General features: G+C 43.5%; 1 protein-coding gene across 4 annotated transcripts in view; it reads left to right on the forward strand.

Moving 5' to 3' along the window:
• Nucleotides 1-15,777, forward strand: part of Arhgef7 (Rho guanine nucleotide exchange factor 7) — a 129,365-nt gene that overhangs the window by 40,835 nt on the left and 72,753 nt on the right. The window lies entirely within an intron of this gene.

Consider the following 15,777-nt stretch of genomic DNA (forward strand, 5'->3'; position numbering starts at 1 on the left):
AATAATGATCATCACATTCAACCATCATTAATTATTGCCCCATGTCCCCGCCCTTCCCCTCCTACCCCTCTGTCCTGTCTAGAGGACAGAGAGAGAAAGGTGGTGAGAGAGTGGGCAGATGTTGTTAAGACCCCCCGGCCTGCAGGACTCCTTGGGTGATCTTTTAGCTCAGAAAGTTTCATGTGAAGCTGGGCATGGTGGCACATGCCTCCAGTCTGGGAGAGTCTGGCCTGAAAGCACAGGAAAGAATACAAAGAAAATGGAGGCAGACTTCATGGACCAGTGATGCTTTATTCAGCCCTGGAGGGGCACATATTTTGGGGGAAAATGGCATTGGGTCACACGAGGGTCTGGGTTTTATAGGGACTTAGCAGAGCCACATCATGGGAGACGTTAGTTACTTTTGGTGGGCTTTTTGGCAGATGGGGCCAGGTCATAGGAGGAGTTTTGATGGTGGGGTTAATTTAGGGAGGGGCGGGAGGACAGGTAGGGGAACTGTAAGGGTAGTTCCCCCCCGGGCCTATTGTCCATATCCTTCGTGGCCTAGGCAACTTAGGGAGACCCTGTCTCAAAATAAGAAAAGGGTTGAGGATGTAGCTTAGTGGTAAAGCAACTTTGGGTTCAGCCCCCAGCACTGCAAAACAAAGAAATAAACAAAAAGAAACAAACAAACAAACAAGAAAATGAGGGGTAGGGAGATTATTCAGACAGTAGAATGGCTAGTGCAGAGGGTTGGAAGTGGAGCTGAGCACTGTGTGTGACAGGCCAGTCGTTCAGGAAGGGCTGAAGGAGGTGAGCCTGATGGCCACATGAGCTTCTGCTGCCTCTGCTGCTGCAGCTGCAGGTGCCTCTACTGGGTCCTCTCTCCAGGACTGCCTCGAGTGCTTGACCCATTAACTCACAGAGCCCTTGCTGTAACTCTGGAGGCACTGTCCCCCTGTGTGGGTGAGGACATGGAGGCACAGAGGCCAAATGCTCATGGACACCATGGGCTGCAGTCTGGTCCTAGAACCTCTCTCTTCCTGAGGACTCTGCTGCCTCTCTGGAGGCCAAGGATGGAAGTGTGGGTTTTATTCTAATTGCTGCAAGAAACTGCATGGTGGGGGACTTCCGTTTTCTGTTTTGGTGCTGGAGATTGAGATCCAGGCCCCTGCACATGCTGAGCACTTGCTGATTCTCTGAGCTGAACTCCCAGTGCCCTGCTGGAGGATAGCTATGTTGCCAGGGTGAAGGGTGAGCTGTACACAGCAATGTTTCTGCTGTCATCTTACTTTGCATGTTGAGGTCTGAGGGCAGGTTTGTTTCTGGAGAGCGTGGGTGACGTGGGACCTCTCTAATGTGGTCCCTGCTTCCTGACCTGCTCACAGCAGGCCCTAGGACTCATGGCAGCTCCTTTCCCCGGGTTGTCCTGCCACCTGGTGGGATGGCCCACATGACCACTGGGCCAGCATCCTGCCAGCCTGCCCCTTGTCACCCACTTGTCAGTTTCCTGCTTAACTGTACCTCTGGGAGGGTACCAACAGGACAGAGCATGGCCAGGAGCTGACTGTAGTGGGTGGCACCCTTGTGGCCTGACCTCTCCTCCTGTTGTCCCACTCAGCTCTCCTTGATTTTTGGTTCTAGTCGCATCACACTATCTGAGATGTCCCTCAGTGTTCGTGGGCTGGCTTATTTTCGATATGTGATTTGTACCTCCTGTACTCTGTGCTAGTTGTTGTAGCTTCATGAACATCAGCTCTTAGAAGTCATTTGGCTAGAGACTGAGACACTGAGAGGTCGTGAAGATAGCCCTTGGGCACCCCTGCTGGTGAGCATGAAGCCAGGCTTTTGAGTCTGGTTGTAGCCCATGCCCTTCCTATCTGCCCAAGGAGTGACCTTTTTCCTTTTGTCCATCTGCAGAATCCTTATCTAAACCAGCTCAGAACACACGTTTGTTCTACTTCTTGCTTCTTTCTGTACAGATTCTGCTCTCTGCCTCTTTCTGTTTGTGGTATTTAATACCTGTTTCTCCCTTACATGGTTTGTAAGCTTCTTGGGAGCATGGTAATGCCTTTCACAGAATAGGAACTGAATAGACATTTGTTGAACTGGCAAAAGCCTAACAGAATGCCTGTCTAGGGGCCCCAGGATATCCATGAGGGGTCATGGAATGCTCATCCAGGGGTCATGGGGTACCCATTAGGGATCATGGGGACAGGTGGTAGAGGGGCTTTGGCATTTCTTCTACATTCTCTCACAATTTCAGCTTTTCTCTTTATCCTTCCTACCCCGTTCACACTCTGCTGTTCTTTCTCAATCCTACTCAGTTTTCATATTTCACTCATTCTTTCAGGGCCTTGCTTCGTAAACTGGTTCTGACTCAGATAACTGAACAAGCAACCTCTTTATCTCTGTGTCAGCTGGCTTGGACTCTGGCATTCTACCAGGTGGGTGCTGCTGGTCACCACCGTGGAGTCGGTTGAGAGGATAGGCAGCTGCTAGGTGGCTTGCTGCTTGTTTTGTGTAGCCTGGCTGGTTGCTGACTTAATGGTACTGGCTTACTTGTGGTGGAGTGCAGTGAAGGGATCTGGGGTCCTGGAGACTTAATGCTGTAGTGTTTTAGAATCAGAGATGACCTTAGCATGGACAGAAATTAGATTTGGCAAAATTCTTTATCTCTGGGATAAGAGAAACTGATAAGATCCCCTAGAGGGCAGCAGCAGGACAGAGTGCAAATTCTGTGTAGTCTCTTCCCCTGCCCATGGTGGTTCTGAGTTGGGGGCGATGCATCAGGAGGTGGTTCACAGCTGTGTCAGACTTGAAGGGGGACAGAGCATTCCCTCAGTCCCCACTGAGGGAGATGTTGGAGAGTCCTGAGAAGGTGGCTTATGCATAGTGAGGAAGTCCATGCATGATGCTGCTTCAGTATCCTTTTGTCCTTCACCCTGGAAGGAGCTCAGCTAAGCTCAAGTCAGGTATCCAAGGGAGGTGAGAAGCTCTGTCTTTGGCTGAGAGGGCTTCATGCATGAAGTTGGGATCTGTCTCTTTGAGGAGGTGGGGTGGAACATACTTCCCAAAAGTCTGGACTGGGTTCCCTAGAGCTGTGCAGGTGATGTGAGGTTCTCTGCATGCTGTGTGGTTGTCATCTTAGGTAAAGTTGCCACTGCTCTGGTGCCACCTGTCTGGACTGGCCCAGCTGACCATACTTCTCCTAGCCTCAGAGTCATTGGCCCCTAGAGGTAAGACATGGTGTTTTGTGTGTTACCCTGCGCTGTCTTGAGTGTGTTATTTACATAGTACTTTCCTGTTAGATATTGAATGAGGCTGTCAATGTTAGCCAAGAGTGGGAAAAAAATTTCACCCTGGATATATATTTTTTTCCTATAAGTCTTTATGGAAAATGAGACCATAGCAATAAATGACCAATGGATGGGAGCAATGTGAATCTTGAATTTGCTTATAGGCATGGTATTGGAAATCCTGAAATAGTGTGCCTCCTGTTTCTTCTGTGGAAAATCCCGCAGTCTCCTCGTTATGTCTTTTTTTTTTTTTGAAAGAGAGAGAGAGAAAATTTTTAATATTTGTTTTTCGGTGGACACAACATCTTTGTTTGTATGCGGTGCTGAGGATCGAACCTAGGCCGCACGCATGCCAGGCAAGCGCGCTACCGCTTGAGCCACATCCCCAGCCCTCGTTATGTCTTGTTTTCCCCTACCCTGTGCTAGGGATGGAACCCAGGGCCTCCTACACACTGGGTAAACGCTCTACCACTGAGCCAACCCTTTTGTAAGTCTACTAAAATAGGTTTTTTTGATTATCTTTTAGTCATCACCTTTATATTTTTATTTGAAAACAAATTGAGAAAACCTAGGGGCTGTTCTTTACTTTTTCTTGACAGGGACTTGCCCTGAAACACTTCGACTCCAGTGCCTCTGCGTCCTGGGAACTAGCTAGGGGACAGATTCCCAGTGAGCAAGTAAAATAACCCAGGTCCTTCTCAGACCATATTTAGATGTGAAATCTGCACCTAGACTGCTTTTAAAAATAGCTTTCTTATCCAGAGTGTGTATTTCTGTCCAAATCTGATTTAGTCTGTATTGCATGTTTGACAGTTTAGAGAAACTGACTGGCTCTTTAGTTCTGTTGTGAAAATGCAGCATTAATTCCTGTGGCTGTTAACATTCTCCCACTTTACTCTGAGGGAGTAGCATTCTGATTTGTGCTCTGTAGAGAAGACTTACAGGTTAGATGGGGCGGTACTCTTGGGGTTTAGAGCATGGGAGCTTTGAAAAAATCTTGACTCCAGGGTCCTGGAGAGTTGCTGACTTGGTTTAGAGCTGACCAGTTGAGACCTGCAGCCAGATCTTGCTGCCCAACTAGGGAGGGAGCCACCTGATTTTCTCAGGACTGTAGAAGCCAGATTGCCTGCAGCCGAGAGCAGGTTGAGAGGAAAATACATTGCTTTCCAGCCCTTACCACCGAGTGAGGCCAGCCCTCTTGTGTGGGGTGCTGCAGTGGGATGCTTGAGGCACAGCAGAGGTCTCTGGGAAGTGATGTCAGCCTAGTGGAAGCATTGTCCATGGGATGCTTGCCTGTGAAAGGCCTGTGGATGACAAGTGTATGCTCTTATTTTGCTATTTCAAGGTTAGGCTGCAGATGGTAAGTAGATACTAGAGAGCCTCATCATCTGCTCTTTATATATATATTCTCTCTCTCTCTCACACACACACACACAAACACACACACACACACACACACACGTATTTATATTGAAACATTTTGCAGAAGAACTGGAAGATTACCCTAGGAGATACCTAGTACCTCTCCACGCTTGGCAGTGTTGACCCTCTCTACTCTTTATGTTCTCTCTCTGTGAGTTCACACACATGCTTCATTTTGCTAATGGTTTAAACTACATCACAGACCTTGTGATACTTACCTCTGAATACTTCAATATGTATATCTTTAAAAAAGCACATTCTCTTGCATGATCTTGGTGAGGTTACCATACCTAAGACATTTCACATTGTTTTAATAATGTTTTTATTATCCATTATTTTTATAATCCATGTTCCAGTTTCCACAGTAGTCTCAAAGTGACCTGCATAGCATTTTTTTTTTTAAAAATATAGATTCTGAGTAAGGATTGTGCATTACATCTGGCTTAACATGTGTCTCTAGTTTGTTTTATACTAGAACAGTTCCTCCATCTTTATCATTTTTGACTTTGAATTTTTATTTTTTAGTTTCTGATGGACCTTTATTCATTTATTTATATGCTGAGAATTGAACTCGGTGCCTCACGCATGCTAGATAGGCGCTCTACCACTGAGCCACAACCCCAGCCCCTTGACTTTGACTTTTGAAGAATCCAGGTGTTATGGTTTGTATGTGAGGTGCCCCACAAAGGCTCCTGAGTTCATTCAGGAATATTCAGAGGTGAAATGTTTGAGTTGTGAGAGTTGTAACCTAATCAGTCCATCCTATTTTGGATGAATTGACTGGGTGGTAACTGTAGGGCGTGGCTGGAGGAGTTAGGTCCCTGAGAGTATGCCCTGAAAGGGTGCATCTCCCCTGTAACTCCCTCCTCTCCCTCTCTGCTTCCTAGCTGCCATGAGCTGCATAGTTTTCCTCCACCTTATTCTTCTGCCATGATGTGCTGCCTCATGTTGGACCCACCATGTACTAAACCTCTGAAACCATGGGCCAAAATAAACTTTTCCTATTCTCTAAGTTGTTCTTGTTGGCTATTTTGGTCACAGTGATGAAAAGCTCTGTAACGTGCCAGACATGTATCTTGTGGAGTGCCCTGCAGTCAAAGCCATGGTTTAATTCAGGTTGAATGTTTTCTGCAAGAATTCACATAAATGATGATCTGTGCTTTTCATTCTGTCGTGGCAGAAGGCACTTAACATCACTTCACTTCACTACTGGTGGTGCTGAGGTGGGTCACTAGGGTTTCTGTTGTATGGGTACCTATTCTTTTTGTACTGAGGGAATACTCTGCCTGTCTTGCTCCACAATTGTCAGCTGCTGCTTCTATCTCTATTGAGGACTCTTCCCTGAGTTACATGCTACTTTGATGGTTGTCACTTGTACTCAGGCCTTTTGAGGTGATCCTACCCTTGGTATTGGGACTTCAAGTGTTGGTCAGTAAGGGACATTGGAGGGTGGAGCTAGGCATCCTTCTAGCTGAGCTAGAAGGCTGTGTGTACTCTGGGATGTGGGAGAGGAAGAAACATTCCTCTGCTTCCAGAAACTGAACATAATGTGATAATTTATGATCATGGCCGTCTACTTCTGAGCTCTCTGTGACTTTTACATGCTTTTCATTTTCAAGCAGAAGTCAGTCTCTGACTCTGAAGAGTCAGATGCCATCAATGAATTTTTGATCTATGTGAACTTCAGGTGTGATTAGAAAAAGTTAATTGAGGAGGATGGAACAAATACACATAGGGCAACTATTTTATGCATGAGAAGAAATGTTGGAAATTCAGAAGAATCAGAAATGTAATAATTTTAACAAATGTATGCCAGCAGCTTACTAGTCATGGCTGCTGCTTCCTCAGTTGCTCCTCAGGACCAGATCTGCCTCAAGTGACACTGAGAGGAAACTGAGGTATAGAGAGATTGTGCCATGTCCTGGGTCTCATGTGTATATAAGTTGATCTCTGAGTCTGGGTTTTGTGGGGAATCCACATCTTCTAAGTTTATATTACAGATGGCCTCTCACATGGCCATGTGTTGGTGGAAGGTCATAGACTCCTCTTGGGTATTGATCTTCATAGGGGTCATCCATGTAATACAGTTATGCATTTTGAACCTGCACAAAAAGCTGGAAGGAAACATACTTAAGATTTAGGATGTGTATCTGCCAAAGCATTAGTTTTCAACATACCCTGTCATTTGGTTATGATGCATAACTCATCCAGGAATGGTAGGTAAGTGTGTGTTTGCGGTCTACTGTCTCAAACTGTTTCACCAAGCCTGGATTTTATAATGCTTACTCTGACTTAAGTCAATGCAGTGTTCTTACTGTTTTTGTAACTGTAACTGCAGTCACTTTCCTTGTTAGTCCAAGCAGGTGTGGTGTCTTGTCCCAGGTCCTGTTGTCATCTGTGTTCAGGTGACATGTATATAGGCATGCATTCCTAGCACTTGAAGGGGCGTGGAGTCAGGGGACCCCATGTAGGCTGTGTGGGAAACCTGTATCGCCCAGGCAGGACTCTGGTGTTCCCTGGTGTCTGTGACTTGGTTCTGCTTTTGTCACCTTTGCCACATTGTCTTTTGGAGACTCCTGTTTCCTCTCTGTAAGAGGAAATTGTCATGCAGTCTGTGAGGTCCAGGCTGTGCAGATGCCAGCATGGCACATGGTGATCCTTTCCTTGCCCCTTGCCTGGGGATGCTTTTGCTTACCTAACTGCACCTTTGTGAAGGTTGCTCCCATGCTGGTGAAGGTGGGTTGTCTTGCTTCTCTTCCGTTCTCCTGGCTTTCCCCTCTGCTCTGCCACTCCTTCCTGGAAACCACCAAAAATGTTTGGTTGTTTCTGTTTCGAATATGTGTTTGCTGTCCTGGTGTTTGGGTGTTCATACAATGGAATCTACAAGATTGAAGATTTGATTCTTATTTTAAGCTGAAATAAACTGGGGGCATGTTGGGTGAAAGTGCTGAAATGGATAGAATCCTTCATCAACTACAATTTTATCCCTGGGGAGTGGGAGTAGGTGGAATTTAGTATAAAATTTACAGAAACTAAGATTTCAAAAATTCAGTGCTGCATTTCTGCTTTTCACAGATTCCTAGCAATATGGACTATTTGCATTAACCTTAAATAGCAGCATTTATTTAAGATTCATTTTTACTCATTCTTGTTCTGAAATCACTAATTTCATTTGACAATGTGATAGGACAAAATTATATTTTTAAATGTCGCAAGCAGCACTCCAGAACTTGGGTCAAAAATAGTTTCCTCATAATCTCCTTGGAGGAGGTGAGCTGATGTGGATTTTAGAAGATTAAAGCTTTGGTGAACTGAGGAAGACTTGGGCCAGTCTCCCTTTGCGGGGTCTCCAATCATGTTGAGATGGTAGAATGTGCCAGGAGGGAGAGAGGCTTTTCTTGTGCACGTTTCCTGGTGCTTGTTTTTGGCTGTGCCTGTAGGGTGCACTCAGCCAGGGCACTATTTAGGTGGGAACCATTCTGCTGCTGCTTTTTTCTATTTTGGAAGGTGGGCCACTTGGTAAGGGGGGTAAGTCTGCATTTGTGTGCTAGATTGCTGAGATTGTTGTTGAGTATCAGGGAGGTGTGCAAGAACAGTTGTGTCAAGATGCAGATACTTGGAAATGTGCATCCTGTATCAGGTCCCATGGGTGTGTGTCTGGGTGGTGCTAGTCCTGTAGTCTTTAGCCCCAGGGCCTGCCTGAGTCTTTGCCCTCTGCATTGCATGTTGGGTGTATGTTTGCCACACACTGTGCATGTGATAGTTGGCACTTAGCACAGCTCCCCTTGCTCTGTCTCTCTGGCCACGGGATCTGCTTGTTGCTCAATGGAAGGAGAAGCAAGTTGAGGTGGAGGCTCTTGACTTGGTGTCAGCAGACCTGGGACTGCTGGGAGTTTTGTTGCCTCAGGAGGGAGACCATGCCAGAGCTGTCTCCTACACTGTGGGGTGGAGGAGAGGCTCACTATGCTGCAGCTGGTTCTCTTGCATTCTTAGCTTGTTCATCATGAGAGCCTGAGTCCTTTTATTTGTTGTGGTTTAGGCCAGTTTGAGTTATAATTTACTTGTTTGCAGGATCTTCATTATATGAAATTTGATATTTAACACAACCTATTTTGTGATGGAAAGTTTGCTTTCATGTTTTTATCACATGGAAGATATTCCTGATTTTTGGTAGTGCTCGTGAGTTTGGAAGCCAAGGTGAAGCAAACCCACTAATACTAGAGGGTATGTAGGGGAGCCTTTTACATTCCACTAAGCCTTCAGCATCCTCATGCCTTGGGGAACCCCATCCCATTTGTCAAGTTCTTCACACTGCACAATGGCTCTGATACCTGACATAGCCAATGAGAAGTTGTGACAGCTCAATTTGAAGAGGGAAATGTAGGGCTGGGAGGCGGAGCTGTGGTGGTGGTGCTGCTCATGTTTTCTGAAGCTCTTCCTGTGCAGGTGGAGCCTTGCTCTCCTCTCAGGGAGTGTGGGCCGAACTGGCGACTCCTAGTGAATAGAGTAAGCAGTGGTGAGTGGCAGGTCTCAGCTGTTGTGTCTTCCTGAGCTTGCAGGCACTTGCTTCCTTCCTGCCTGCACTTGCGTCATTCACTCTGTGCATGCTTTGGGTGCCAACCACGCTGTGAGGACATGAGGAACCAAGACTTCCTGCCAGCAGCCTTGAGATGGACCTGCTCATTAGCAGATCCTCAGCCCAGGGAAGCCTTCAGGCTGCCAGGTGACCTCAGTTCCCATTGTACCTTGATGTCCTCCCTTCAAGGAACCCTGAGCCACATTCACACAGCTGAACTGTTCAGAACACTGACACAGAAACTGAAGTGATAGGTGTTTGTTGTTTAGAGTCATTGTTTGTAGAAATGTACCACAGTGCAGGTGCCCAGAGGTTAACCAGGTGCATCTTCAGCATGTGGGAGTGGGGCTGCCCTTTGTCCCTCCTCTGTCTGCCTGCGGCCTCTTCTGCAGTTGCTCAGTTTTGTTGACTGAGAGGACAATGGAGTCTCCTTAGGACTGGCTCAGACATTCCTGTCTCTCCTTGGAATTTCTGTGAGACAGCAGTCATTAACAGTCAAGTAATTATTGTGTTTAGGATTTAGACAGGAAGGGAAAACCCTGTGTACTAGGGAGTGGTAAGTGCCTGTTGAGAACAGTCTGATTTTGAATAGCAGAGCATTGTCAGCCAGAGGCATTAACTTCCACCATCTTCTGTTAAACTGTCTTATTCTGAATGACCCAGTGCTTCACTTAATGTCTTGCTTTCATGTTTTTGGAGATGTACTCTCTCTCTCTCCTTCATGAGTTATGAAGGTGATATTGATTTCCTTGCTAGAGATGACACTGTGGTAACCAACAGTTCCACATCCCCATACCTGACACACAGAGGCTTACTACACTGGTGTTTAGCTGCAGAGTATTACCCTGCTCCAGGTGTCATCTGATTTCCAGAGTCCAAGTTCAGCAGCTCTGTTATCACTCTCATTTTAATGAAAAGGTCAGGGAGGCTGTTTCAAACACCATAGCTTGTCACGCTTCTGCTTAGAACCAGCGTGTGTGGTGTGTGTCATTTCTGCTCGAGCTGGTGTCTGTCCTTTTGTACTGCAGAGGCCTCTTTATTTACAGCAGTGTTCTTTTTTGTGTCATTTTTGGCAGTCATCTTCTGTCTGGCCAGAGGTTTTTGCCTCTGGGAACACAGGTGACTCTAAGCTCCAGCTGTTGGGGACACACACAGGGTCATCCTGATGGCATTATACTGCTGGGTCAGGAGTTTGTTGGGGAACTGAACTTGATATTAAATTTGGGTGTTACTGATAACCATTAAATAAGGACTGTGTCAAAATAGAGTACTTTTATTTATTATTGGACAGCATTGGGGATTGAACCTAGGGACTACTAATGAGTTAACAGGTCCCAGGCCTTTTATTTTTGAGACAGGATTTTTCTTAGTTGGCCAGATTGGCCCCAAACTTGTGATCCTCCTGCCTCAGCCTCTTCCCAAGGTCTTGTGGTCTCTGTCTCTGGGGGAGGAGTTCCTGAGTGCCTGGCCCTGCAGCATCGCAGGACCAGCAACAGTATTTGTCATTAGCTTGTGATGGGATGTACCCTTCTCTGGATCTGCGTGCTGGGGATGGAGTCACCGTGTAGAGCAGTGTCCTCACACCCTTTATTGTTAGTTTTTATTTTTATTTTTTCTTTTTCTGCTCTGGGCCCAACTTCTAAACACCCCCACCGTCCACCACAATTTGTCCACCCTGGTTTTCTCTTCTACCAGCTCTCTTCATCCTGGTCCTCCCTTGCTTGAAGTGGGTTGTGGTTTTTGAGGCAGTGCATTATGTCAGAGGAACCCTTGGTCTTTCCCATTCTGTAGGCTTTCTCTTCGTGTTCTTGTTTCCTTTGTTGTATAGAGCTTTTTAATTTAATTCTATCCCACTTATTAATTTTTGTTTTTTATTTCTTGAGCTTTAGGAGTCTTCTTAACAAAGTTAGTGTGCTGGTAATTATGGAGTATTTTCTTCTAGCAGTTGCATAGTTTCTGGTCTGATTCCTAGGTCTTTGGTCCACTCAGAGTTGACTTTTGTGCAGTGTGAGAGATAGGAATCTTACTGTCATTCTTCTGCATATGGATATCTAGTTTTCTGTATCTGTGTGGGATCACCTTTGTGTTGTCTTTGGTCTTTGTGTTGTTTTTGATGTCAATACCATGCTGTTTTTGTTAAAATAGCTCTGTAGAATAATTTAAAATTAGGTATTGAGGTCTCCAGCATGGCTGTTCTTGCTCAGTATGACTTTGGCTATTCTGGGTCTTTTATTTTAGAACTGCTCTTATTTTATTTTTTCTAGTTTTGTGAAGAATATTAGTAATATTTTGATGGGAATTATACTGAATCAGATTGTTTCTAGTAAAATGGCCATTTTGACAATATTAATTCTGCCTATCCAAGAACAGGGGAGGTCTTTCCCTCTTCTAATATCTTTAGTTTTTTTCTTCAGTGTTGTATAATATTCATCATAGATGTCTTTCTCCTCTATAGTTAGATTTATTCCCAGGTGTTTTAATTTTTGAGGCTATTGAGAATTATTATCCTGATTCTTTCTCAGCACATTTATTATTGATGTATAGGAAAGCGGTTGATTTTGTTTGTTGATCTTGTTTCCTACTACTTTGCTGAATAAGTTTATCAGTTCTAGAAGTTTTCTGGTGGAGCTTTTGGATCTTCTAGATAAAGCATCCCATCATGAGCAAGCGGATAATTTGACTACTACTTTTCTTATTTATGTCTTATTAATTTTCTTCTCTTGCCTGATTGCTCTGGCTAGAGTTTCAGGAACTATATTGAATAGGAGTGGTGAGAATGGACATTCTTGCCGTGTTCTGATATTAGAGGAAAATGCTTTCAGTTTTTCTCTGTCCACATAATATATTGGCTTTGGGTATGTTGTATATAGCCAATATGATGTTGAGGTAAGTTTCTTCTATCCAGAGTTTCTTAATGTTTTTTAATATAAACGAGTGCTAGATTTTTTTCTGTATCTGTTGAGATGATTGCACAATTTTTTGTTCTTACCTTTATTTGTATGGGGAATTACATTTATTTATTTAAGCATGTTGAACCAGCCTTTCATCCCTGGGATGAAACCCCTTAGGTCATGGCATACTCTGTTTTTAATGCATTTTTAAATGTGGGTTGGTAATATTTTATTAAGGATTTTTGTGTCCATGTTTATTGAGGATATTGATCTGTTGTTTTCTTGATGTGTTTTTGTCTGGTTTGGTATCAGGATGATACTGGGTTTGTAAAATGAAATTTGGAGTGTTGCCCCCCCCCCCCTTTATATTTCATGGAATAATAATAATAACAAGGGTGTGGTTGTGTGTGTGTATATATATGTATGTATGGAAGAAGATTGGCATTTGTGTTTTAAAGGCATTATAGAACTCATCTGAGAATACATTTGGTCCAGGACTTTTCTTTGTTGAAAGGCTTTTTATTACTGTTTTAATCTTGTTACTTGCTATTGGTCTGTTTAGGTTTTTCATGTCCTCTTTGCTTAATTCAGGTAGGGAGGGAACATGTTATCTAGAAATTATTCAGTATTTTTAATGTTTTCCAATTATTAGAATAAAAGTATTTAAAATAGTTCATAATGCTTCTCTGGATTTCAGAAATGTCTGTGGTGGTATCTCCTTTTTCATTTCTAATTTTGTTGATTTGGGCTTGTTCTCTTTCTTTTGGTTTATTTGGCTAAGGATTCATCAATCTTGTTTATCTTTTCAAAGAACCAGCTTTTTGTTACATTGATCCTTTATTGTTTTAAAAATCTCTGTCATTCATTTTGGCTCTAATCATAATTATTTTCTTTCTTCTACTGGTTTTGGAATTAGTTCCTGCTTTTCCAGGACCTTGAGATACAACTTTAGATTGTTTTATTAGGGATCTTTCTGTTTTTTGTAATGTAGGCACTAAATGCTACAAACTTTCCTCTTACAGTCACCTTCATGGTGTCCCAGAGATTTTGGTACGTTGAATCACTATTCTTGTTTTGATTCTAGGAATCTATTTCCCCTCTCCTTTCTTCTGTGATCCATTCCTCCTTCAAGAGTATTGTTTAATGTACTTCTGTTTATGTGGTTTCTATTATATTCCTTGTCTTCGATTTTAAATTTTGTTCTGTGGTGAACTGATAGTATGCAAGGTTGTGTGTGAGTGTGTTTGTGTATATGTGTGTGTGTTTATTTATTTTGGCATTTGCTAAAGCTCACTTAATGACTTATAGTATGGTCTGTATTTGGGGGAAGTTTCCGTGAACTGCTGAGAAAAAAGTGAATTCAGTTTGGTCTATTGTAGGATGAAATATTCTATAGATGTCTCTTAGATCCATTTGATTTATAGTGTGATTTAGATCAGACTGTATTTATTGGTTTTATTTGTGGATGACAATTCCCTCAGTATTATTGTATGAAGGTCTGAGATCTAATGTCCAGAGGTATGTGTTTTATGTAATTAGGTGCACTGACATTTAGTGAAAAGTAGTTTCTGTTGCTGTATCTTCTTGTGAATTATTCCTTTTACCAGTGTATAGTAACCTTCCTTGTCTCCTATGATTAATTTTTGTTTGAAATCTGCTTTGTCAGGCATGAGAATAGCTATTCCTGCTTCTTTTTGGACTCCATTTGCACACGCTTTTTCCATCTTTTTACTTTCAGTCTGTGGCTGTCTTTGCCTATGATATGGGTCTCTTGCAAACAGCTGGTTTTCCTAAATGATGCCCGGTACATATGGGTTTCCAAGAAACAGGTTCTTCAGAACATCCAGAAGACATGAGTCTAATGTGCTCCGCTTTTTAATTAATGGATTAACAAAGAATATGGCTCTTAGTGACTCTGAATAGTTGAAAAGCCATTTTACTCTTAGCCTTCATTTTCCTTTCTAACAAGAGGATTGAACTGTGTGTAATGGGTGAGTTTTCTTTGTGTCTGTTCTGTGGAACTGATGTTTTTTCATTGGAGATTTTTTTCATATATTAAAAATTTTTTTTTTTTTAGTTGTTGATAGACCTTTATTTTATTTATTTGTTTTTTTTCTGGTGCTGAAGAGGGAACCTAGTGCCTCACTCATGCTAGGCATGCACTCTGCCTCTGAGCCACAACCCCAGCCCTTTTTTTTTTTTTTTTTTTGTATTTTTTAAAAATAAGTTTTCTATGGCAGAATATCATCACTGGTTGGTCAGTCTGCTCCGGCCATCTCCCTTTTCCCATGTGTGAGGCCTGCACAGGTGCTACTTCCATTCTTGGGGTGGTCCTCATACACATCTCCTTTGCCACTTATTCCTGTCATGAGGTAAGAAGCCTGAGGCCCACGGGGCAGTGTCTTATTACAGGTTAGGACATGCAGATGGCAGAGCTGACCTTCCAGGGCCTTCAGCCTCATAGACTGCTCCTAGCAGGACCTTCCGCCTCCTTCCACAGTCTGCTGCTTTGTGACATGTCCTCTCCTGTCCTCCAGACGAGAGAAGACAGGAGCTTTCAGAAAGCACTTCTGTGTTCTACTTGGAGTATTCCAGTTCTTTTAAACCTTGGTTTCTGGGTGGTTTGGTATTGTTGTATTTCATTATGCAATACTGTTTCTACTAAACATAAAATGTTCAAAATAAAATGCAAACAATACATTTAATATTGTGAACTTTTTAGTGGAAAATTGGTAGAATAATTTTATTTTGGAAATATTGGATTATTTTATGGCACGTTTAATTTACTCAAATGTAAAGTAAGAATGAGTTTTTGTTATACCCCAACTGGGTAGATTGTAGCTGGTACTAGATATTTGGTGCTTCCTTCTGTGTGTCCCTGTGGTGCCTGTGCTGAGGGAGGAGGAGGGTAGTGTTCATCCTGGCTTTGTGAGCCTGCCACTTTGCAGGACTCCTGATGACTTTTCTTGTCTCCCCAGGGGAAGTGCTTCTCACCCCTGGCCACGCATCAGAGTCACTTGGAATCTATTAAAATTCTGATTTCTGGGTCCCTCCCTCCCTCAGATTCTACTTGCATTGTTCTGGGAGGTCATTCAGACATCTTGCTCTCCCTAGTCCCCTGGGAGATCCTCCTGTGCAGCTTGTACTATGTCCACTTCCCCAGATGCCACCAAAGAAAGGCTAGTGACAGTGGAATGGGGCTCTTGTTTCCTCCCGTATTTGTACCTTCCCTTTCCAGTAGCGGACTCTGCTGTTTTTCAGAGCCTCCAGCAGTTAGGGTGGGAGGGAGGCCTGTAGGGTCGAGACTACACATTTATCTTGTCTTAGACGCTGAATGGCCTCAGAATAATTCTCTGTGTTCTATGTGTAGTGATTGTAATTCTCATGCATACACTGATTTAGTTTTTTGTAGAGGCATTTCTGTAAAAGTTCTAGTGAGACTTTCCTCTTGCCCCCCTCCTACAAGTTTCTCTGTTTTGAGATTTGTCTGTTTTGCTTTTTGTTGAGCATATTCCTCTTCCAGGGAATGTTCTGTAGAGTCTTCCTAGCGACTTATTGGCTTAGGATGTGTTCTCAGTGGTGCTTGTCTCATCCCTTTGTCTTGGCTTCC

The sequence above is a fragment of the Marmota flaviventris genome, chromosome 4 (assembly GCF_047511675.1).
Source record: "Marmota flaviventris isolate mMarFla1 chromosome 4, mMarFla1.hap1, whole genome shotgun sequence".
Taxonomy (NCBI): Eukaryota; Metazoa; Chordata; class Mammalia; order Rodentia; family Sciuridae; genus Marmota; species Marmota flaviventris.